This window comes from Rattus norvegicus (genome assembly GCF_036323735.1).
Source record: "Rattus norvegicus strain BN/NHsdMcwi chromosome Y unlocalized genomic scaffold, GRCr8 chrY_unlocalized_1, whole genome shotgun sequence".
Lineage (NCBI taxonomy): Eukaryota > Metazoa > Chordata > Mammalia > Rodentia > Muridae > Rattus > Rattus norvegicus.
This window is the reverse complement of record NW_026947367.1, coordinates 1,435,033-1,458,291: the sequence shown is the minus strand read 5'-3', so window position 1 is coordinate 1,458,291 and position 23,259 is coordinate 1,435,033. Positions and strand designations below refer to the sequence as shown.

The window sequence follows — 23,259 nt, the reverse complement described above, 5'->3', positions numbered from 1 at the left end:
GACTGAGAAAGAAATTACAGAAATGACACACTTGACAACAGTCAAAAAGCATATGAAATACTTCAGTGTGACTCTAACCAAGCAAGTGAAAGATATATATGACAAGAACACATGTCTCTGAAGAATTAAATTGAAGGTCTCAGAAATTAGAAAGATCTCCCATGCTTGTGTATTGACAGGACAAATGTTGTAAAAATGTCCATTTTGTCAAAACCAATTTACAGATTCAATTCAATCCCCATCAATATTACAAGTGAATTCTTCACAGACATAAAAATGACAGTTTGCCAATTTATTTGGAATAAAATAAATCCCAGGATAGAGAAAACTATTTTCAAAAATAAAAGCATTTTGGGGAAATCACCATCCCTGAGCTCAAGTTGTGTTACAGAGCAATGGTGATGAAAAACTGTATTGTATTGGTATTGAGACAGGCAGGTAAATAAATGGAATAGAATTGAAGATGGAGAAATGAACCCACACAGCTATGGCCACTTGGAAATTGATAAAAGATCTAAAACCATTCAGTGGAAAAAACGATAGCATTTTTTTTTAAAAAATGTGCTGTTTCACCTGAAGGGCAGAATGTAGAAGAATGCAAATTAATCCATTCTTATCTTAAACTTGTACAAAGTTTAAGTAAATGTGGATTAAAGTCCTCCACATAAAGATCACCAGTGGAACAGGATGCACTTGGTCCTGGTAAGACTGAAACCCCAGTGAATGTGATTGTTGGGGGAGGGTGTCAATGGAGGGAGGGTGGGGATGGGAACACCCATAAAGGGGAGGGGGAGGGATTAGTGGGATGTTTGCCTGGAAAACTGGAAAGGGAATAACACTGGTAATGTAAATAAGAAATACTCAAGTTAATAAAAAAATTTAAAAATAAGACCTCCAAATAAAACCAGATACACTGAAACTAACTGATGAAAAAGCAGGGAAAAGCCTTGAACACTTTAGAATTGGGGAAAATTTCCTGAATACAACACCAACGTCTTTTGTTCTAAGATCAAAAATTAAAAAATGAAACTTCATAAAATTTCAAAGTTTCTGTAAGGCAAAGGACACTGTCATTACTTCCATACAGCAACTAACATCTTGGGAAAAGATATTTAAAAATCCTATATCCGATGGAGCACTAATCTACAATATATACAAAAAATTCAATAAGCTATCCTTCAGAGAACCAAATAACACTATTTAATAGTGGACTACAGTTCTAAACACAAAAATTCTCAACTGATTAATATTGAATGGCTGAGAAGCACCTAAAGATATTTTCAACATCCTTAGTCCTTGGGGAAAAGCAAATCAAAACAATCCTGAGATTCTACCTCATACCACTCAGAATGGCTAAGATAAAAAAGTCAGGTGACAAAAGAGGCTGGCAAGGATGTGGAGAGAAAGGAACACTCTGTCACTGTTGAAATTGCAAGCTCTTTAAATACTCTGGAAACCGGCTGGAGGTTCCTCAGAAAATTGAATGTAGTATTTACTACTTGAGGACCCAGCTGTACCATTCGATGGCATATATCCAAAACTTGCTCCAACCTACAACAAGTTCACATACACCACTATGTTTATAACAGCCTTGTTTATAAAGGACCGAAGCTGGAAAGAGCCCACATGTCCCTCAAAAGAGAAACAGATAAGGTGGTACATTTACACAATGGTGTGGTACTGAGGTATTAAATAGAATGACTTCAGGCAATTCATAGGCAAATGGATGAAACTAGAAAATATCATCCTGAGTGAAGTAACCCTAACACAAATAAAGGCACATGGCATTCACTCACTGGTAAGGGGGTAATCTCTTGAATTTCTCAGATACTAAGGATGTGACAGGTTCCCTGGACCTAACATTGATGACATTAGCCAACATACACAACAACAGTGATACTGAACCTGAAGACACCACCTGCAGTAGATAGACATGGTCCACAGTGCAAGAATGGGACAACTCACCCATCTCTTATTAAATCACAGTTATCCCTGTCTAGTGGAAATGCAGGGCAAAAATGCAGCAGAGGCTGAAGGAAAGGCCATCCAGAGATCTGCAGACACCAAACTGGACACTGTTGCTGATCTTGAGATCTGCTTGCAAACTGGAGTCTGATATGCCTATCCTCTGAGAGGCTCTGCCAGCACAGCCAACCATTGAACTGAGCCTAGAGATCCCAATGGAAGATGTAGGGGAAGGCCTGAAGGAGCTGAAGGGGATTGTAATTAGAGGTCGAATAACGATATCAATTAAGCAGACACCTCAGAGCTCCCATGGCCCTAACAACCAACCATAGAATGTATATGGTCTGGTACCCTACATATGTAGCTGAGGACTGCCTCATCTCACATCAGTGGAAGGGGAAGCACTTGGCCTTTAGATGCTTGATGTCCCAGAGAAGAGTGATTCTAGAGGGGTGAGGCAAGAATGAGTGGGAGATTTGGGGAGGCACCCTCTTAGAGACAAAGTGGAGGAGTATACTGTGGGGTGGTTTATTAACAGGGACTGGAAAGTGGTTAATATTTGCAATGAAAACAAAAACAATGATTAATAATACTAATAATAAAGGAGTGGCATTTTCCATACATTATTTTACTGCACAGGTTAGCTTGGAACATTTATTGTTGCCTAGATGCATATTTCTTCCTACAGTTTCTGATTTCTTGTTTTCTGAGGAGTGTAGCCTTAGGTCTTTCTCTTCATTCAAAGAAGGCATAACACTTAACTCCTTTCTCCAAGCAAGGGTGATTGTAGATATGTCTGTAAAAGGCAGGAGCCATTTCTACAATCTATTTGGGGGTCACCAAAAGAATTAATTACAAGCAAAATTTGTAACACGAACAGTATGTGTTCAATAAACTTACTAGTATTGAATGCATCCCAGGATTTCTAGCCAGGCAACTGTGTACGATAACAAGAGACATTTAGAATTTCAATATATGTGACTAGAGAAAATACATTCCATTGAGTAGCATACTCAATATTTCAAAAATATCGTCATGGAAATAATATTAAGAGCTTTAGGACAAGAAAAAATAATGAACACCAAGTCACAAGCATCACAGAAACACCTGGAAGTCACATGGAATTCTAATATCAATCACATGCATACTATGCTCTATTCATATCCTATCACATGTTCATTCCCTAACACAGTCCACCAGTGATTTTCTAGTCCCTGCAGTCTCTGAGGAGCAAGGGTCTGGATCAGCTTTTCACATTCGGCTTTGAGGCTCCAAGACACATGACTGCACCACTGATGGCCTCCAGTTTACAGGGAACTACCCTGTTTTAAGAGTCGCTTGACTGCACAGTGTCTTAAGCACTCCTTGCCCTTTCCGTTCATGTTGATCCTTCCAGAATCCCTTGTCTTGGCCCCTGACAGTGTGCACAAGAGCAGATAGCACTCTGGATTCAAAGGAGGAGAGTCGACAGGGATCCTCCCCATTCAGAAAGCTTGGATGATCGCCCGCTACTACAAGCAGAATTGACAAGTGAGGCAGCTCCTGACTGGGCCGTGAAGACCTCACGACTGCCTCGTGCAGACCTCGCGACTTCCCGGTGCAGACCTCACGACCCCCCGTGCAGACCTCGCGACTGCACCATACAGTCCTCGCTACTGCCCCGTGCTAACTCGAGGACAGCCCCTCTCGAGCTTTGGTTGTTTCCTGAGATCAATGGTCACTCGAGATTTCCCTGCTTTGCCTTCCGGACTTGTCCAAAGTCTCGGGAGAGAGAGCAATACTCAAATGATACAGCTCAACTGATGTTCCTTACCACTGGGAAGTACATTCACTGCCACTTCACGAGTAGTAGCCCATTTGCCATTTCTTGTTCAATTTCCTAACGACTAAAAGGCCAGATGTGTGGAGAGAGGCCAGTGAGCTTCATCCCGGACTTTACCCTCTGACCATGCACCGCCGATTTCCCAGCCTCCTCGGCCTTGGAACGCCTTTAGATTCCCCCAAGATGATTATAACACCGGACTCCAATGGGGGAAGCACTTTAAGGGTTCCCAGTGTTCGCCACCTGAGACCGCCTTCAGTGTCCCCCAACCGGATTATAACTTCCTACACCAGTGTGGGAAGCAATTGAACAGCAGAGACCCGAGCGACTTTGTACCTCCCGGACTACTTAGACGCACTCGGTACAAGTTCAGATGCACAAAACCCTATGAAGACCAGAGATTCAAAAAAACCTGATACTCGTGCTACAGAAAAGCTACGGAAACTCGAAGATCATATGAAGGCTTCAGTCAGTAAGGGGGTCCTAGACCACAGACCGGAACTGACAGAGAAGAAGAAATGGACAGTTCCACTTCCTCTGAGGGTTCCTGAGGGCATGAGTAATTCACTGACCAAGGATAGCAGATCACTGAGTAACCCACTGACCAGGGATACCAGAACATGTGCTTACATCCTGCTACCAGAAAAAGAGTGGCCGCATCTTTAGTGCTCATTCTTGGGAAGATGAAAAAAAAAAGTGGGTTATTTCTACTGGGTTTGAAGAAAATATGGACTTTGACGAGTTGGTAGCCAGAGTGCCTGCAACATCTACAAAACACAGTACTGGAGAGAACACTGAAAGATTCAAAGTAGATCACACTGTGCCTGGGCCACCTTCTGCTGACTCTTCTACTGACAAACTTGGACAGGTAATTTCCCCACACTTTCCAGGTTCCCAACATCCTTCCCTATCTAGACATGGAGAACTTCGATCTCCCATTTTACCCCAAGATATTCCTACCCACCCAAGACTTTGCGGAAATAACCAAATGTTTCCAATGTTCTATAGGGTTATTCCACATTTGCCCAAGTGTCCAAAATTCTTCCCACAGATACTGAACGGAAAATGATACATTCTCCTCTTCCAGAAGGAGTGTTTTTTTTTTTTTATTTTCTTCAATCTTTATTAACTTGAGAATTTCTTATTGACATTTCAAATGTTATTTTCTTTCCAGGTTTCCATGTTAACATTTTCCTAGCCCCTCCCACTCCCCTTCTACAGGGGTGTTACTGTCCGATTCTCCCCCACATTACTGCCCTTCTCCCAACAATGCCATTCACTGGGGGTTCAGTCTTGGGAGGACCAAAGACTTCCCCTTCCACTGGTGCCCCTACTAGGCATTCAGTGATTCCTATGATTTTGGAGACCAGGGTCAGTTCATGTAAAGTCTTTGAGTAGTAGCTTAGTCTCTGGAAGCTCTGGTTGGTGGGCATGTTATTTCACATGGGGTCTCAAGCCCCTTCAGTTCTTTTAGGCCTTTCTCTGATTCCTTCAACGGGGATCCGTTTCTCAGTTCAGTGGTTTGCTGCTGGCATTTGCCTAAGTATTTACCATTATCTGGCTTTGTGTCTCAGGAGAGATCTACATCCAGTTCCTGTCAGCCTGCCACTCTTTGCTGCTTCATCCATTTATTTAGTTTGGTGGCTGTATATGTATGGGCCCCAATGACTGTTCCTTCATTCTCTTCTCTAAACATTGACACCCTGTGCCCTACTATGGGTATTCTTGTTCCCCTATTAAGGAAGGAGTGAAGCATCCACATTACAGTTATCCTTCTTGAAATTCCTGTGGTCTGTGCATCTTGGGAAATTAGAGCATTTGGGTTAATATCCGCTTATCATTGACTACATACCATGAGTGTTTTTTCTGTGATTGGGTTACCTCACTCAGGGTGATATTTTCTAGTTCCATCCACTTGCCTATGAATTATATGATGTCATTTTTTGAGAGTTGAGTAGTATTCCTTTGTGTAGATTTATCACATTTTCTGTATCCATTCCTCTCTTGAAGGGCATCTGGGTAATTTCCATCTTCTTCTGTGAATATAGTGGAGCATGAGTCTTTGTTGTATGTTCGAGAATGTTTTGGGTATATGCTCAGGGGAGATATACTTGGGTACATAGATAGTGCAATGCCCAGTTTTCTAAAGAAGCTCCCAGAATGATTTTTACCAGTCGGCAATCCCACCAAAAATGGAGGAGTGCTCTTTTTTTTCTCTATATCCTTGCCAGAATCTGCTGTCACCTGAGATTTTTTTTTTTTTTTGTAGCCATTCAGACTGGTGTGACGTGGAATGTCAGGGTTGTTTTGATTTGCATTTTCCTTATGATTAAACATGTTGAAAATTACTTTTTTTCTCCATATTTATTAACTTGGTTATTTTGTTTTTTAACATTTCAATTGTTACTCCCTTTCCCAGTTTCTGGACCAACATCCCCGTATCCCATACACATCCCCTTCTATATAGGTGCTAGCTCCCCTTCCTCCCTCATTAGTGCCTCCCCAAAACAATCCCATTTAATGGTGAATTCAGTCTTGGCAGGACCAAGGTCTTCCCCTTCCACTCGTGCTCTTCCTAGGATATTCATTGCTACCTATGAAGTTCGAGCCCAGGGTCAGTCCATGTAGAGTTTTTGGGTAGTGGCTTAGTCTATGGAAGCTCTGCTTGGTTGACATTGTTGTTCAGATGGGGTCTCGAGCCCCTTCAAGCTCAACTGATTCCTGATTCCTTCAACAAGTGTCCCGTTCTCAGTTCAGTGGTTTGTTGCTGACATTTGCCTGTTTATTTGCTGTATTCTGGCTGTGTCTCTCAAGAGAGATCTACATCTGGATCCTGTCAGCCTTCACTTTTTTGCATCATCTCTTATCTCCTTAGGTTTCTGTATATGTATGGGCCACATGTGTGGGAGACTGTGAATGGGTGTTCCTTCTGTCTCTGTTGTAAACTTTACTTCCCCATCCTCTCCCAAGTATATTATTGTTCCCCATTTAAAGAAGGAGCAAAGCATTCACATTTTGGTCAACCTTCTTAAGTTTCACATGTTCTGTGCATCTAGGGTAATTGGTCTAATACCCACTTATCAATAAGTGCATACCATGTGTGATTTTCTGTGATTGGGTTACTCACTCAGGATGATATTTTCCACTTCCATCCATTTGCCTATGAATTTCATAAAGTCATTGTTTTTGATAGCTGAGTAATATTACATTGTGTAGATGTACCACATTTTCTGTATCCATTCCTCTGTTGAAGGCATCTGTGTTCTTTCCAGTTCCTGGCTATTATAAATCAGGCTGCTATGAACATAGTGGAGCACGTGTCTTTGTTACATGTTGGGGCATATTTTGGGAATATGCCCAAGAGAGGTATAGCTGGTTCCTCAGGTAGTTAAATGTCCAATTTTCTGAGGAAGCTCTGCACAGATTTCCAGAGTGGTTGTACCAGTCTGCAATCCCACCAACAATGGAGGCCTGTTCCTCTTTCTCCACATCCTTGCCAGCATCTTTTATCATCTGAGTTTACATCTTAGACATTCTGACTGGTGTGCGGTGGAATCACAGTGTTGTTTTGATTTGCATTTGCCTTAAGACTAAAAATGTTGAACATTTCTTTAGGTGTTTCTCTGCCATTTGATATTCTTCAGCTGTGAATTCTTTGTTTTGCTCTGAACCCCATATTTCAATAGGGTTATTTGTCCCCTTTTAGTCTAACTTCATGATTTAGAGTTTGACAATCATTATCCTAAGGATCCTTTGCTACAATTTTTTACTGAGCATCCAGTGATCTTTCCTCAGGTCACTGCCTCAGAGCGTTAGATATTTATACAGATGGCTCCAAAACAGATGTAGGTGCCTACATGTTTGATTCTCAAGAAACAGTATTGATTCAGTACAGTCCAGGAACACCCCAAATCACAGAATATAAAATGGTATTGGAAGTTTTTAAAATATTTCATGATTCTTTTAATTTAATTTCTAATTCTGCTTATGTAGTTTACGCTCACTTGAAATTTCAGGGCCAATTACTTCGACTAATACTGTATGTCAAATTATTTTCGAATTACAAAAATTGATTTGGGTCAGAAAAAATAAGTTTTTCATACAACATATCCGAGCTCATACTAATTCGCCTGGTCCTGTGGACAATAATAACGACTTGGTGGATGCTAGTACTCGTAGAGAATTTATTTTTCATGCAGCTCCAGTTGATCTTACTAGAGAATTGCATCAAAAGATTCATGTTCCTGCCTTTACAAAAGTTTAACATCTCTAGGGCTACAGTTCGTGATGTGGTGTTAGTTGCCAGAATTGTGTTCAATTTCACCACCCTTGTCATGTGGGGATTCACCCTTGTTGTCTGATCCCCCTAAAACTTTGGCAGATGGATGTCACACACATATTTCAATATGGAAATTTAAAATATGCTCATTTTTCTGTTGATACTTGTTCTGGTATTATACATGCTACTCTGGTGACTGGTGAAAAGGCTAGTAATGCCATTAGTCATTGCTTAGACACATGGGTGGCCTGGAAAAGCCTGATAGTGTTAAGACAGACAACGGGTCTGCCTACACAGCAAAGTCCTTTAAGGAATTTTGCCAGACAATGCAGGTTTGTCATACTACAGGTTTACCATACACTCCCTAGTGGCAAGGAATTGTGGAAAGAGCACATTGTACCTTAAAAGAGCTTATAAAAAGCAAAAAGGGGGATTTGCCAGTGGCCAAACACCAAAAGAAGAACATTCATTAGCTCTTTTTACTCTAAATTTCTTAATTTTGTCCGTGCATGGCCGCTCTGTCACGGATTGCCATGCTGCTACTACACCTATGAGTAATGCAGAAGAAAAGTGGAAGGAAGTATTAACTGGTGAATGGTGTGGGCCAGATCTTGTGATTTCGAGGTCTAGGGGAGCTGTTTGTCTTTTTCCGCAGAACCAAGAAAATCCAATTTGTACCTGAGCACTTGACTCGAAAATTGCCTTCTGCTCTTCCTGAAGATGAGACTACGAACCCTACTATAACTGGGAATGGTAATTCAGGTTGATTCACTAATCTTGTGGGCTATTGCCAGATCCTGGCCAGTACCCATGCCTGTTCATAGCAATTCAACTGTTTTGCCAAACTTTTCCTCTGCCTCCTGTTTGTGTGATGCTCCCTGTATTTTGCCAAATGGAGAAATGCCCCAATGGTATGCAGCCATTAACTTTTCTCTGTCGCATACCTTATGTTTTATTTTAAGAACTCTTCCCTGCCTTGCATTTGGTTGCGTAGAGCCACATTTCAATATTCAATATAATATAAGCTCTAATGTGAGCAATATACCCATTTGGTATCTGGCCTCCTATTAGTTAATCAAAGGATAGATTTAGTTCAAGGACAAATTGAAGCACCTTACCATATTACGCAGCTGTCCTGCTTTTCTTCCCATAGAGGCTTATGCATTACTCCTTTGCAAGTTAACTTTTCTCAGCATTCTCAACAGAGCAAAGAAATCTTGAATTATCTGAAAGGGAACTATTCCATGAAAGCAGAGCAACTATCAAGACAATTGCTGATGTAGATTGCTGACTTAACAGCACTAGGTTGGACCCTATCACAGTTGAAGACTTTACATCATGGATTGCCAATGCTTTCTCCCTTTATTATGGAGTGGGATGGTATGTTTGCCTGGGGAGCTATTTTCCTCCTTGGATGCAGAGTATGTCTCTAGCTTATTGGCCATTTAAAAAGATAACATGTCAGACAAAAAGCGGTTGTTTACCAGGCTATGATCGTCTTTGAAAATGGTGCTTCTCCCAACATAGGGCTGGCCTCTTTATAAGATTAAGTGTTCGCCCTAGATCATTTTTGTCATTGTCATGTGGAATCATTGTATCCAGAGATGGGTAAATATCCTCGAGTTCGGTCCAACCTGAGACAGGACGCCCAGTGGTTGTATGTGAACCCAATTATGGGTAAGTCTGAGTCATCATCAGGAATGACCTAAGACAGGAGCAATGAAAAGAATGATGTTACACCCAGATCTAGACCATTCATATTATTAAACAAAAAAGGGGGAGAAGTGGGGAGCAGCATGGTAAAACAAAGATGGCGCAGACATCCTGTCCCGTGTGGTAGTAAATGACTTATCGAGGATGCATAGGCTTGTCCACTTGCCAGGGCGGCCTTACGATAATGAGGTAATCCAGAGCCCTGCTGTGGTGAACAAAGGTATTTGCATACAGCTCATGCATGGAATTTGCACCTGGCATCAGTTGGATGGGACAGGAATGTGCTAATGAGGGATTCATGCTCTGCCAATCCATGAAGGACAAGTAGCAGAGTAATAGTGGGGTGATCCATGATCCACCAATCCCTGAAGGACAATTAGCATAACCACAGTCTCTTCTCTACATAAGGCGAGCGCTTTTGCTGCTTGAGTTCCCCTTATCAGTAAAGAGGTGATCCCGCAATAAAGGCTGTTAAGAAGAATCCCACTGTGTTGCGTATTCCTTGCCAGCCGAGGTGGACGTGACACTTCAGAATAAAAGTCGTAGAAAGATCAGGAATTGAAGGCCCATTTCTAAACATAGTGAAAGAAATATACTGTAAACCTCTAGATAACATCAAACTAAATGGGGAGTAAGTTGAAGCAGTCTCACTAAAATCAGGGACTAGATAAGGCTGCACCACTTTCTGCCTACTTATTCAAAACAGGACTCCATGTCATAGACAGAGAAACCAGACAACAAAAGGAGGTCAAAAGGATACAATTGGAAGGTTAGATATCAAAATATCACTATTTGCAGATGATATGATTGTATACTTAAGTGACACCAAAAGTTCCACCAGAGAACTACTTAATCTGATAAATAACTTCAGCAAAGTGTCAGGGCATAAAATTAACTCAAACATACCAGGAGCCTTCCTATCCTAAATGGATAAACAAGCTGAGAATGAAAATAATGAAATCATACACTTCACAATGGTCCCAAATAATGTAAAATATCTTGTTGTGAGATTTACCAAGCAGGTGAATAATCTGTATGACAAGAAATTCATGTCTCTGAAGAGAGAAATTGAAGAAGAACTCAAAAGATACAATGAGCTTCCATGCCCATGAATTGACAGAATTGATATAGTAAAGATGACCATTTTGCCAAAAGCAATCTACACAATCAATGCAATCTCCGTCAAAATTACAATTCTTTAATAGAGAAAGAGCAATTTGTAAAATCATTTGGAATAAGAAAAAGCCATGATAGCTAAAACTATCCTCTACAATAAAAGAACTTCTGCGGGAACCACCACCCCTGAACTCCAGCAGTATTACATAGCAATAGTGATAAAACTCCATGGTATTTGTAGAGAAACAGACAGATAGAGAGTGAAAAAGAATTGAAGACCCAGAAATGAACCCACAAACCTTTCACTTGATCTTTGGCAATGGAGATAAATCCATCCAAAGGAAGAAACATAACATTTTCCGAAAAAAGGGCTGGTTGAACTGGAAGTCAGCATGAAGATGAGGGCATATTATACCATTTTAAGACCATGTACAAAGCTTAAGTACGAGTGAATCAAGGACCTTCACATCATACCAGATACACTCAAACTAATAAGTAGGGAGAAGCTAAAGATGGCTCCGAAATCCGGTGATCATTAGTGATAAACAACTACAAGGTGCATGTCGTGACATTTCTCCAGCAGTTATCAGACTGGAGTAATATTCATGTTAATAAGGTATTTCATACTCCACCAATCCCCAGAGAAAAAATTTACAACCACAGCCTATCTTGTATTTAAGTCAGGTGCCTTTGTTCCCCAGGGTCCCCCATATCAAGAATGAGGTGTTCCTGCAAAAAAGGCTGTTGAGAAGAATCCAATGGTGTTGTGTCTTCCTTACTGGACGACTTGGGCACTACAACTTGTACGGGGACCCAAGAAAATTCTCTTTTCTCAAGTGGATTCGGAACTTTTCTGCCTCAGGACTGTGACGTAAGGAAGTTTCTTGATGGGACGATAAAGCTCCTGGATAAGGGATCATAAAGCTCCCAGAAAAGGGACGATAAGTATCCCAGATAGTGTCGATCAAGTTCTGGTGTATTAGGGACTATAAAATTTCCCTAATGGGAAAATAAGTTTCTCTGGAGTAAGCAGAGACGATGAAAGCCTTGTTTTACAGGCAAAAAGGTGAGTGAAACGTGGCAAAGTTTTTTTTTTCCCCAAATGATCTTCTGTGGGTTGTACTAACACTTTTGCCTTTTACCCTTTTTGTGTGGTGGTGTTGCTACTGTTTGAATTGCCACCATCCAGGCCATGAATACATGTGCTGGGTAGAGACCACTAATGATGAGCTACAAACTGGTGTGTAAATAAACACTCCAGCTTGCCCTGCTCGTAAATCAATAGTAAATAAGGTCGTAGATCGTGGGAAACTCACACTCCACCCCCTCCTGTCAGCTATTCAGGAGTTTGTTGTAAGCTTAAAATCAAAAGGAAAAGAGACAAGGAAACTTGAGGAAGAAATGACTCTTAAATAAAATTTCCCCAGATAAGGCCTCTGGCTAAGGAGTAAGTGTAGTAGAAGGAAATTTAATTTTATGGACCCTGCTCTAGTAGTGGTGTGTTGGTTGATTCGCAATGTTAATTTTTGAAACATAGTGTTTTATCTGTGCTTTTGTTCCCAGCCCACACAGTAGGGGGGAGCAAAACTAGCTGCGGAGCTGCTACAGAGAACATGGAAACTTCTCAGTCTCACCCAATTTTCCTGGCTCTTCAAGAGCTGTTTGAAAGAAATAGACAGGATAAAAAGAAGCACTATAGAGAGATTTCTTAGTGATTTCGAAGCCATTACTCCTTGGCTAACTCTCTGGGAATCTCATGGTGGACAGCTGAGATAAGCTGGGAAAAGATTTAAATTTTGCTTGGGAGCAAGGAACTATAAAGACAGAGGATGGGCCGGTTTGGCACTTAATGAATACCTGCCTAGAAGATCAGAAATGCTGTTAACAGGCTATAGAAAAGGGACAGGCTGTGTTAGAAATGTTACAGAAAGAACGATCTGAAAAGGCTGAGCATAAGGCGGGGGAAGACTCTAAGTAAAACAAGAACTAGAAAGGAATTTATCCATAACTCAAAGAACAAGGTCAGAAGAAAAAATTCCACTTGCTCCCAGTTGAACACCTGACCTTCAACATTTGCTCACAGAAAGATAGTGCTCATTAAGACAACTTCCTTAAGAGAGTCTGCCTTATCTGCTGGCTTTATTCCAAGAGAGGAGTCAGTCTCCAGCATTAAGTTACTTTTCCCCTTGATCTCCAGCATTAAGTTACTTTTCCCCTTCATCATCATTAACATGGAGAGTGCCTTTGATCCTGTCCCCTCAGCAGCCAGTTTCTGCCCCTATGGTAAAAATGCCCCAGATTTGGGGACAGGGGGTGCCTAAAGTAGTTTCAAAAATGTCTACAGCAGAGTATGAGTAACTTTGTCTTTCTAGACAGAACAGGCTTTGCTCTAAGATGATAAGAGGTGAAAGTCTTGGCATAGGCTCTTCACCTTACTCCAATAAGGGGTTGTGACCAAGGTCAAGATTAATGTTTTCTTTTCCATGGGCCTTTAGCCCTCTGAGACAGTTTGATAAAGGGCCACTGTTGAGGTCCTGAAAGTCCCAGGTGAACTGGTTACAATTCTTTTGTCAGTCTTTTGATGAAAAAATCATGTAAAAACATTAAATGACTTTCAAAAGTTACTAGGAAGAATAAATTGAATTTGACCCTATATTAAAATGCCTAAAGTAGATTTACAACCACTCTATGAGATCCTGAAAGGAAATTCTCAGGTTACATCACCCTGTGCTGTAACCAAGGAAGCAAAATCATCCTTGAGAAAAGTAGAAGAAAGACTGGAAAAAGCAATGCTAAGAAGGTAAAAGGAAAAGGAGGTTCTCTTTTTGTGTATACTGAGAACTTTTCGTCAGCCTACAGGAGTGCTATGGCAAAAAGGACCACTACTGTGGATTTATCCCCATATTTCTCCGAATAAAACCCTTGAATATTTTTCCTCTGCTGTCGAACAGCTTGCTATGTTAGGTGTTAAATCTTGTATTCAGCATTTTGTTATTTTGTCCAAGAAAATTATACCATATACTACCACTCAGGTGGAAACATTGTGTGCCCTGATAGATGACTGAGCCATATTATGCTGTAGTTTTGATGGAGAGTTTGAAAATCATTATGCTAAGGATCATTTGTTACAATTTTTTACTGAACATCCTGTGATCTTTCCTAAATTCGCTGCCTCAGAGCCTTTTCTGGAGCGTTAGATATTTATAGAGATAGCTCCAAAACAGGTGTAGGTGCCTATATGGTTTATTCTCAAGAACCAGTATTAATTCAGTACAGTCCAGGCACCCCCCAAATTGCAGAATGTAAAATTGTATTGGAAGTTTTTAAAAGATTTCATGATTCTTTGAATATAATTTTTGATTCTGCTTAAGTAGTTAATGCTCTGCGCTCACTTGAAATTGCAGGGCCAATTATGTCGACTAGTACTGTGGGTCAAATTCTTTTAGTATTACAAAAATTGTTTTGGGCCAGAAAAAATAAGGTTTTCATACAACATATCCGAGCTCATACTAAATTGCCTGGTCCCATGGCCAATAATAACATCCTGATGGATGCTAGTACTCGTAGAGAGTTTATTTTTCATGCTGCTCTGGTTGATCTCGCTAGAGAATTTCATCAAAAGTTTCATGTTCCTGTTTTCACTCTTCAACAAAAATTTAAAATCTCTAGAGCTGCAGCTCGTGATGTTGTATAAAGGTGAGAATTGTGTTCAGTTTCACCTCCTTCCTCATGTGTGAATTAACCCTCGTGGTCTGATCCCGCGAAAATTTTGACAGATGGATGTCACATACATATCTCAATTTGGAAATTTAAAATATGCTCATGTTTCTGTTGATACCTGTTCCCGTATTATACATGCCCCTCTGATGACTGGTGAAAAGGCTCGTAATGCCATTAGTCTTTGCTTACAGACATGGGCAGCCTGGGGAAAGCCTGATAGTCTCAATACAGACAACGGTCCTGCCTACACTGTAAACTCCTTTCACACATTTTGCCAGACAGTGCAGGTCAGTCATAGTACTAGATTGCCATACAATCCCCAAGGTCAAAGAATTGTGAAAAGAATAGATCGTACCTTAAAAGAGCTCTTTCAAAAACAAAAAGGGGAAATTGCCAATGGCAGAACACCAAGAGAACAGTTGTCTTTAGCTCTTTTTACTCTAAATTTCTTAATTTTAGATGTGCATGGCCGCTCTGCTGCGGATCGCCATGCTGCTACTAAACCTATGGCTAATGCAGACTTAAAGTGGAAGGATGTTTTAACTGGTGAATGGTGTGGCCCAGACTCGTAATTTTGAGATCTAGGGGTGCTGTTTGTGTTTTTCCACAGAATCAAGACAATCCAATATGGGTGCCTGAATATTTGACTTGCAAACTGCCTCCTGCTATTCGTGAAGATGAGACTACGAACCCTACCATTACTGGTGGAAATGGTAATCCAGGTTGATTCACTCACTCTGTGTGCCATTGCCAGATACTGGCCAGTACTTATCCCAATTCACAGCAATATTACTGTTTTCCAACTTTTTCTGTACATCCTGTTTGCATGATGTTCCTTGTATAGCGCCAAATGTAGAATTGCCCCAACGGTATACTGCCACTAATAATTCTTTGTTACATGCATTATGTTTCACTCTTAAAAATTCCTCCCAGCATTTTATATGGTTGTGAAGGACCACATTGGCCAATTGGTTAGATCCTATGAACAATAGTGCTGTGGGCACTGGAACCATCCTGGCTGCTTTGAGTCAAATTGCCCAAGTAGCTTCTTCAGGCAGTGAAAACACATCAATCAATAATTCTGCTAAGTTGAACATTACAACTTTGATTAGGATACATAATTGTAGTTTTTCATGTATTACTCTTTACAGGTTAACTTTTCTCAGTATTCTAACAGAACAAAGAAATCCCAAATTATCTAAAAGGAAACTGGTCCATGAAAGCAGAGCAATTATCAAGACAATTGCTGATACAGGTTCCTGTCCTTAACAATACTAGAAGGGAACCCATCACGTTTAGAGATTTCACATCATGGATTACCAATGCTCTCTTTTTTTTAAAGAATGGGCTAGCATTTTTGCCTGGGGAGCCATTGTCCTCTTGGGATGTGGAGTATGTCTATGGCTCTTTTGCAGTTTACAACGAGAACATGACAGACACAAAGCGATTGTTTACCAGGCTATGGTTGCCATTGAAATTGGTGCGTCTCCCAATATATGGCAGGCCTCTTTAAAAAATTAAGAGTTTGCCCTAGACTATATTTTGTCACTGTCATGTGAAGTCATTATATCCAGAGACGGACACCATTCCTCAGGTTCAGACCAACCTAAGACAGGGGCTTGGTGTCGATAGGGTTACACAAGGACAAGTAAGGCTGAGTCCTGGAGAAGAACGACCTAAGACAGAAACAATGACATATACTGATGTGACACCAAGATCTAGACAGTCATTTTTAGAAAACAAAAAAGAGGGAGATGTAGGGAGTGTCTAAAGATGGCTCCGACATCTTGTGGTTGTTAGTGATAAACACCTACAATGTGCATGTATTGACATTTCTCCGGCAGTTATCAGACTGGAGTGATATTCACGCTAATAAGGTATTTCATACTCCACCAATCCCCAGAGGACAAATTTACAACCACAGCCTTTCTTGTATTTAGGGGGAGTGCCTTTTTTCCCTCGGGGCCCCCCTCATCAAGAATGAGGTTTTCCTGAAATAAAGGCTGTTGAGAAGAATCCAACGGTGATGTGTCTTCCTTGCTGGTCGAGGTGGGCACTACACTAATAGAAGAAAAGATGGGGAAGAGTCTTCAACACATGGGCACTGGAGAAAGTTTCCTGAAAAAAAATAAAAAAAAAAAAAACATGACTTATGCTCTAAGATCAAGAATTGACAAATAGGACCTCATAAAATAGCAAAGTTCTGTAAGGCAAAATACATTGTCATTTAGACAAAACTGCAACCAACAGTTTGGGAAAATATTTTTACCAATCCTATATCTGATAGTGGGTAATATCCAAAATATACAAAGATCTTAAGAAGTTAGACTTTAGAAAGCAAAAACAGAATTAAAAATGGGGTACTGTGAGTTACAAAACATTCTCAGATGCAGGTTATCAAATGGCCAAAAAACACATAAATAAATGTTCAACATCCTTAGTAATCAGGGAAATTCAAATCAAAACAAATCTGAGCGTCTACCTCACACCAATGAGAATGGCTAAGATATAAATCACAGGTGACAGAAGATGCTGGTGAGGATGTGGAGAATGAGGAACACTCCTCCATTGTTGGTGAGATTTCAGACTTGTACAACCCTTTGGAAAATCACACTGAAGTTTCCTCAGAATATTGGACATTCCATGAATGAGGACGCAGCTACAACTATCCTGAGCATATACCCAAAATATTGTCCAACATACAACTGAGAAATATATTTGTCTGTATTCATAGCAGCCATATTTAAAATAGTTAGAAGCAGGAAAGAACCCAGATGCCCTTCAACAGAAGAATGGATACAGAAATGTGGTACATCTACAAAATGGAATATTACTCAGCTGTAAAAACAATGACTTCATGAAATTCTAGTCATATAAAAGGAACTAGAAAATATCATCCTGAGTGAGGTTACTCAATCACAGAAAAACCCACTTGATATGCATTCATTGATAAACAGATATTAGCCAAAAAGCTTGAAATACCCATCATGCCATACACAGACCACATGAAGCTGAAGAAGGATGACCAAAATGCAGATGCTTCACTCCTTCTTTAAAAGGGGAACCAAAATACCCGTGACAGGGGATAAGGAGGCAAAGTTCATAAGAGTGACTGAAGGACCTGCCATTCAGAGCCTGACTCACATGTAGCCCATATATGTACAGACACCAAAACTAGTTAAGATGGATGAAGTTAAGAAGTGCAGGCTGACAATGACTGGATATTGATCCCTCCTGAGAGACACAGCCAGAATATGTCAAATACAGAGGAAAATGGAAACAGCAAACCACTGAACCAAGAACCAGAACCCGGTTGGAGGAATTAGAGAAAGTATTGAAAGAGCTGAAGTGATTTGCAACCCCATAATAATAACATTGCCAACCAACCAGAGATACCAGGACCAAACCACAAGAGAAAGACTATACATAGACAGACCCATGGCTCCAACTGCATATGTAGCAAAGGATGGCCTTGCTGGGAAAAATGTAATGAGAAACTCTTGTTTCTACCAAGGTAGGACCCCCAGTGTTGGGGAAAAAGGGGAAGTGTGGGGAGTCCATGGGTGGGAATGTGAACTCCCTTACAGAAGAGTAGGGGGAAGGGTTAAGGGGCTTATGGACTGAAAACATGGACAGGGAATAACATTTGAAATGTAAACATGAAATCTCCAACAATGAGAGAGAGAGAGAGAGAGAGAGAGAGAGAGAGAGAGAGAGAGAGAGAGGAAGAAGAGGAAGAAGAAGAAGAAGAAGAAGAAGAAGAAGAAGAAGAAGAAGAAGAAGAAGAAGAAGAAGAAGAAGAAAAAGAAGAAGAAGAAGAAGAAAAAGAAAGAAGAAGAAGAAGAAGAAGAAGAAGAAGAAGAAGAAGAAGAAGAAGAAGAAGAAGAAGAAGAAGAAGAATTTGAAACAGAAATAGAACTAAAGTTCCATTCTTCTCCATTCCCTCTCTTCGTCAGCTGTTGTTTAGGCAGTAGTTTTAGTGAGATGATATAAGTGTAATTTCTGGTGTTACATTGAGACACCATCTCATAGAAAACTTTAGTCTCTTACAATCTTCATGCTCCCTCTTCGGTAATGTTCCTCAGCCTTGAATCATGTGACATTTTGTAGATATAGTCATTGAGACTGGGCTTGAAATTACTATCCTGCATTTTTTATGGCTGGGATTTTTACTGTGATGTTTGTTCCAGAGACTGTAATTAATTCTGTATATAAGGACACATGGCTTTGATTGTTGTTAGATATGATACTGGCTTAAGTAAGTAAGGGGCTGTACATTCTCCTTCGCACCCACAGCTTCAATAGTCTTATATACATGGCTACATTTCTACTACAAACGATTTTCATTGAACAGGACTTAAGCCAAGTTAGAGAGCTGTTGGCTATCACCAAGCTATTTACGCCATTGCACTGCCCTTATGGTTATACTGCATGTTTATCATTGTGTTTTACAGGCATGATGTGAACAATCATTTGAAACTGACAAGACTGATGATTGTAATAACAGGTTATACTAGAAATTTGACCTGTGCCTGGCACATCTTCCAGTATAAGAATATTGATTTTCTGATAGGTAGGGGGATGTAAAAGTTAAATTTTGTTTAACAAAAAAGAGGAAATTAAAATTTTCCTCCTATAGCATGTTTAATTAACTGAAGCAAAATAAAATATATTTACTTGATGTTGGGGAAATATCATTTAACAATATAATTCTAACTCTTTTTTTTAATCTGTTAGCCATTTCTGAGTTTTTTGCCTTTTTTTGTAGACTGTCACATTTTAAAAACAATTGTCAAAGTTTCCACTCCTTGGTTAGATTCTAAGAATGAGAATTGGCACATCTCCCTGGAGTAGGTCAGGCATTGCTCTCCTTTTGGGTATTTAGGCTTTCTTTGTGGGAGAGTCATGGGGATTGTAGTATCAGAAGAGGCTCAACTCTTATTTTGAGAATTTTTTTTAACTTGAGTATTTCTTATATACATTTCGAGTGTTATTCCCTTTCCCAATTTCTGGGCAAACATTCCCCTCCCCCCTCTCCTTCCTTATGGGTGTTCCCCTCTCAACCATCCCCGCATTGCCGCCCTCCCAACAACAGTCTAGTTCACTGGGGGTTCAGTCTTAGCAGGACCCACGGCTTCCCCCTCAACTGGTGCTCTCACTAGGATATTCATTGCTACCTATGAGGTCAGAGTCCAGTGTCAGTCCATGTATAGTCTTAAGGTAGTGGCTTTGTCCCTGGAAGCTCTAGTTGCTTGGCATTGTTGTACATATGGGGTCTCAAGCCCCTTCAAGCTCTTCCAGTTCTTTCTCTGATTCCTTCAACGGGTGTCCTATTCTCAGTTCAGTGGTTTGCTGCTGGCATTCGCCTCTGTATTTGCTGTATTCTGGCTGTGTCTCTCAGGAGCGATCTACATCCGGCTCCTGTCTGCACTTCTTTGCTTCATACTCTAATTGGGTGGCTGTATATGTATGGGCCACATGAGGAGCAGGCTCTGAATGGGTGTACCTTCAGTCTCTGTTTTAATCTTTGCCTCTCTCTTCCCTACCAAGGGTATTCTTTTTCCCCTTTTAAAGAAGGAGTGAAGCATTCACATTTTGACCATCCGTCTTGAGTTTCATTTGTTCTAGGCATCTAGGGTAATTCAAGCATTTTTGCTAATAGCAACTTATCAATGAGTGCATACCATGTATATCTTTCTGTGATTGGGTTAGCTCACTCAGGATATTTTTCAATTCCAACCATTTTCCTAAGAAATTTCATAAAGTCGTAGTTTTTGATAGCTGAGTAATATTCCATTGTGTAGATGTACCACATTTTCTGTATCCATTCCTCTGTTGAAGGGCATCTGGGCTCTTTCCAGCTTCTGGCTATTATAAATAAGGCTGCGATGAACATAATAGAGCATGTGTCTTTTTTATATGTTGGGGCATCTTTTGGGTATATGCCCAAGAGAGGTATAGATGGATCCTCAGGCAGTTCAATGTCCAATTTTCTGAGGAACCTCCAGACTGATTTCCAGAATGGTTGTACCAGTCTGCAATTCCACCAACAATGGAGGAGTGTTCCTCTTTCTCCACATCCTCGCCAGCATCTGCTGTCACCTGAGTTTTGAACTTGGTCATTCTCACTGGTGTGAGGTGAAATCTCAGGGTTGTTTTGATTTGCATTTCCCTTATGACTAAAGATGTTGAACATTTCTTTAGGTGTTTCTCAGCCATTCGGCATTCGTCAGCAGTTAATTGTTTGTTTAGCTCTGAACCCCATTTTTAATAGGGTTATTTGTCTCCCTGCAGTCTAACTTCTTGAGTTCTTTGTATATTTTGGATATATCTGTTGGATATAATTTGGCCATTATCTGTTGTAGGATTGGTAAAGATCTTTTCCCAAACTGTTGGTTGCCGTTTTGGCCTAACAACAGTGTCCTTTGCCTTACAGAAGCTTTGCAGTTTTATGAGATCCCATTTGTTGATTCTTGATCTTAGAGCATAAGCCATTGGTGTTATGTTCAGGAAATTTTTTCCAGTGCCCATGTGTTCCAGATGCTTCCCTAGTTTTCTTCTACTAGTTTGAGTGGGTCTGGTTTGATGTGGAGGTCCTTGATCCACTTGGACTTAATCTTTGTACAGGGTGATAAGCATGGATCGATCTGCATTCTTCTATATGTGGATCTCCAGTTGAACGAGCACCATTTGCTGAAAATGCTATCTTTTTTCCATTGGATGGTTGTGGCTCATTTGTCAAAAATCAAGTGACCATAGGTGTGTGGGTTCATTTCTGGGTCTTCAATTATATTCCATTGGTCTATCTGAATATCTCTGTACCAATACCATGCAGTTTTTAATCACTATTGCTTTGTAATACTGCTTGATATCAGGGATAGTGATTCTCCCTGAAGTCCTTTTATTGTTGAGGATAGTTTTAGCTATCCTGGGTTTTTTGTTATTCCAGATGAATTTTCAAATTGTTCTGTCTAACTCTTTGAAGAATTGGATTGGTATTTTGATGGGGATTGCATTGAATCTGTAGATCGCTTTTGGTAAAATGGCCATTTTTACTATATTAATCCCGCCAATCCATGAGCATGGGAGATCTTTCCATCTTCTGAGGTCTTCTTCTATTTCTTTCTTCGGTGTCTTGAAGTTCTTATTGTACAGATCTTTTACTTGCTTGGTTAAAGTCACACCGAGGTACTTTATATTATTTGGGTCTATTATGAAGTGTGTTGTTTCCCTAATTTCTTTCTCGGCTTGTTTCTCTTTTGTGCAGAGGAAGGCTACTGATTTACTTGAGTTAATTTTATACCCAGCCACTTTGCTGAAGTTGTATATCAGCTTTAGTAGTTGTCTGGTGGAACTTTTGTGATCACTTAAATATACTATCATATCATCTGCAAATAGTGATATTTTGACTTCTTCTTTTTGGATCGGAATCCCCTTGACCTCCTTTTGTTGTCTGAGTGCTCTGGCTAGAATTTCAAGAACTATATTGAATAAGTAGGGAGAGAGTGGGCAGCCTTGTCTAGTCCCTGATTTTAGTGGGATTGTTTCAAGTTTCTCTCCATTTAGTTTAATATTAGCAACTGGTTTGCTGTATATGGCTTTTACTATGTTTAGGTATGGGCTTTGAATTCCTATTCTTTCTAGGACTTTTATCATGAAGGGGTGTTGAATTTTATCAAATGCTTTCTCAGCATGTAATGATATGATCATGTTGTTTTGTTCTTTCAGTTTGTTTATATAATTGATCACATTGATGGTTTTTCGTATATTAAACCATCCCTGCAAACCTGGGATGAAGCCTACTTGATCATGGTGGACGATTGTTTTGATGTGCTCTCGGATTCGGTTTGCCAGATATTTATTGAGTTTTTTAGCGTTGATATTCATAAGGGAAATTGGTCTGAAGTTCTCTTTGTTGGGTCTTTGTGTGGTTTAGGTATAAAAGTAATTGTGGCTTCATAGAAGGAATTCGGTAGTGATCCATCTCTTTCAATTTTGTGGAATAGTTTGGATAATTTTGGTATGAGGTCTTCTATGAAGTTTTGATAGAATTCTGCATTAAACCTGTCTGGACCTGGGCTCATTTTGGTTGGGAGACCTTTAATGACTGCTTCTGTTTCCTTAGGAGTTATGGGGTTGTTTAACTGGTTTATCTGTTCCTGATTTAACTTCATTACCTGGATTCTGTCTAGGAAATGTCCATTTCCTGTAGATTTTCAAGTTTTGTTGAATATAGGCTTTTATAGTAAGATCTGATGATTTTTTGAATTTCCTCTGAATCTGTTGTTATGTCTTGCTTTTAATTTCTGATTTTGTTAATTTGGACGCACTCTCTGTGTCCTCTCGTTAGTCTGGTTAAGGGTTTATCTATCTTGTTGATTTTCTCAAGGAACCAACTTTTGGTTCTGTTGATTCTTTCTATGGTCCTTTTTGTTTCTACTTGGTTGATTAAAGCTCTGGGTTTGATTATTTCCTTCCTTCTGCTCCTCCTGGGTGTATTTGCTTCTTTTTGTTCTAGAACTTTTAGGTGTGCTGTCAAGCTGCTGACATATGCTCTTTCCTGTTTCTTTCTGCAGTAACTCAGCGCTATGAGTTTTCCTCTTAGCACAGCTTTCATTGTGTCCCATAAGTTGCGGAATGTAGT

At 40.1% G+C, this 23,259-nt stretch overlaps 1 long non-coding RNA gene across 1 annotated transcript in view; it reads right to left on the bottom strand.

Annotated features, from left to right (window-relative positions):
* Nucleotides 1–16,526: 16,526 nt before the first annotated feature.
* The window catches only part of LOC134484551 (uncharacterized), a 38,127-nt gene continuing 31,394 nt past the window's right edge, over nucleotides 16,527–23,259 (bottom strand). The window contains exon 3 of the long non-coding RNA XR_010061995.1: nucleotides 16,527–16,733. This is a non-coding gene — a long non-coding RNA (uncharacterized LOC134484551). The remainder of the gene's footprint in view (nucleotides 16,734–23,259) is intronic.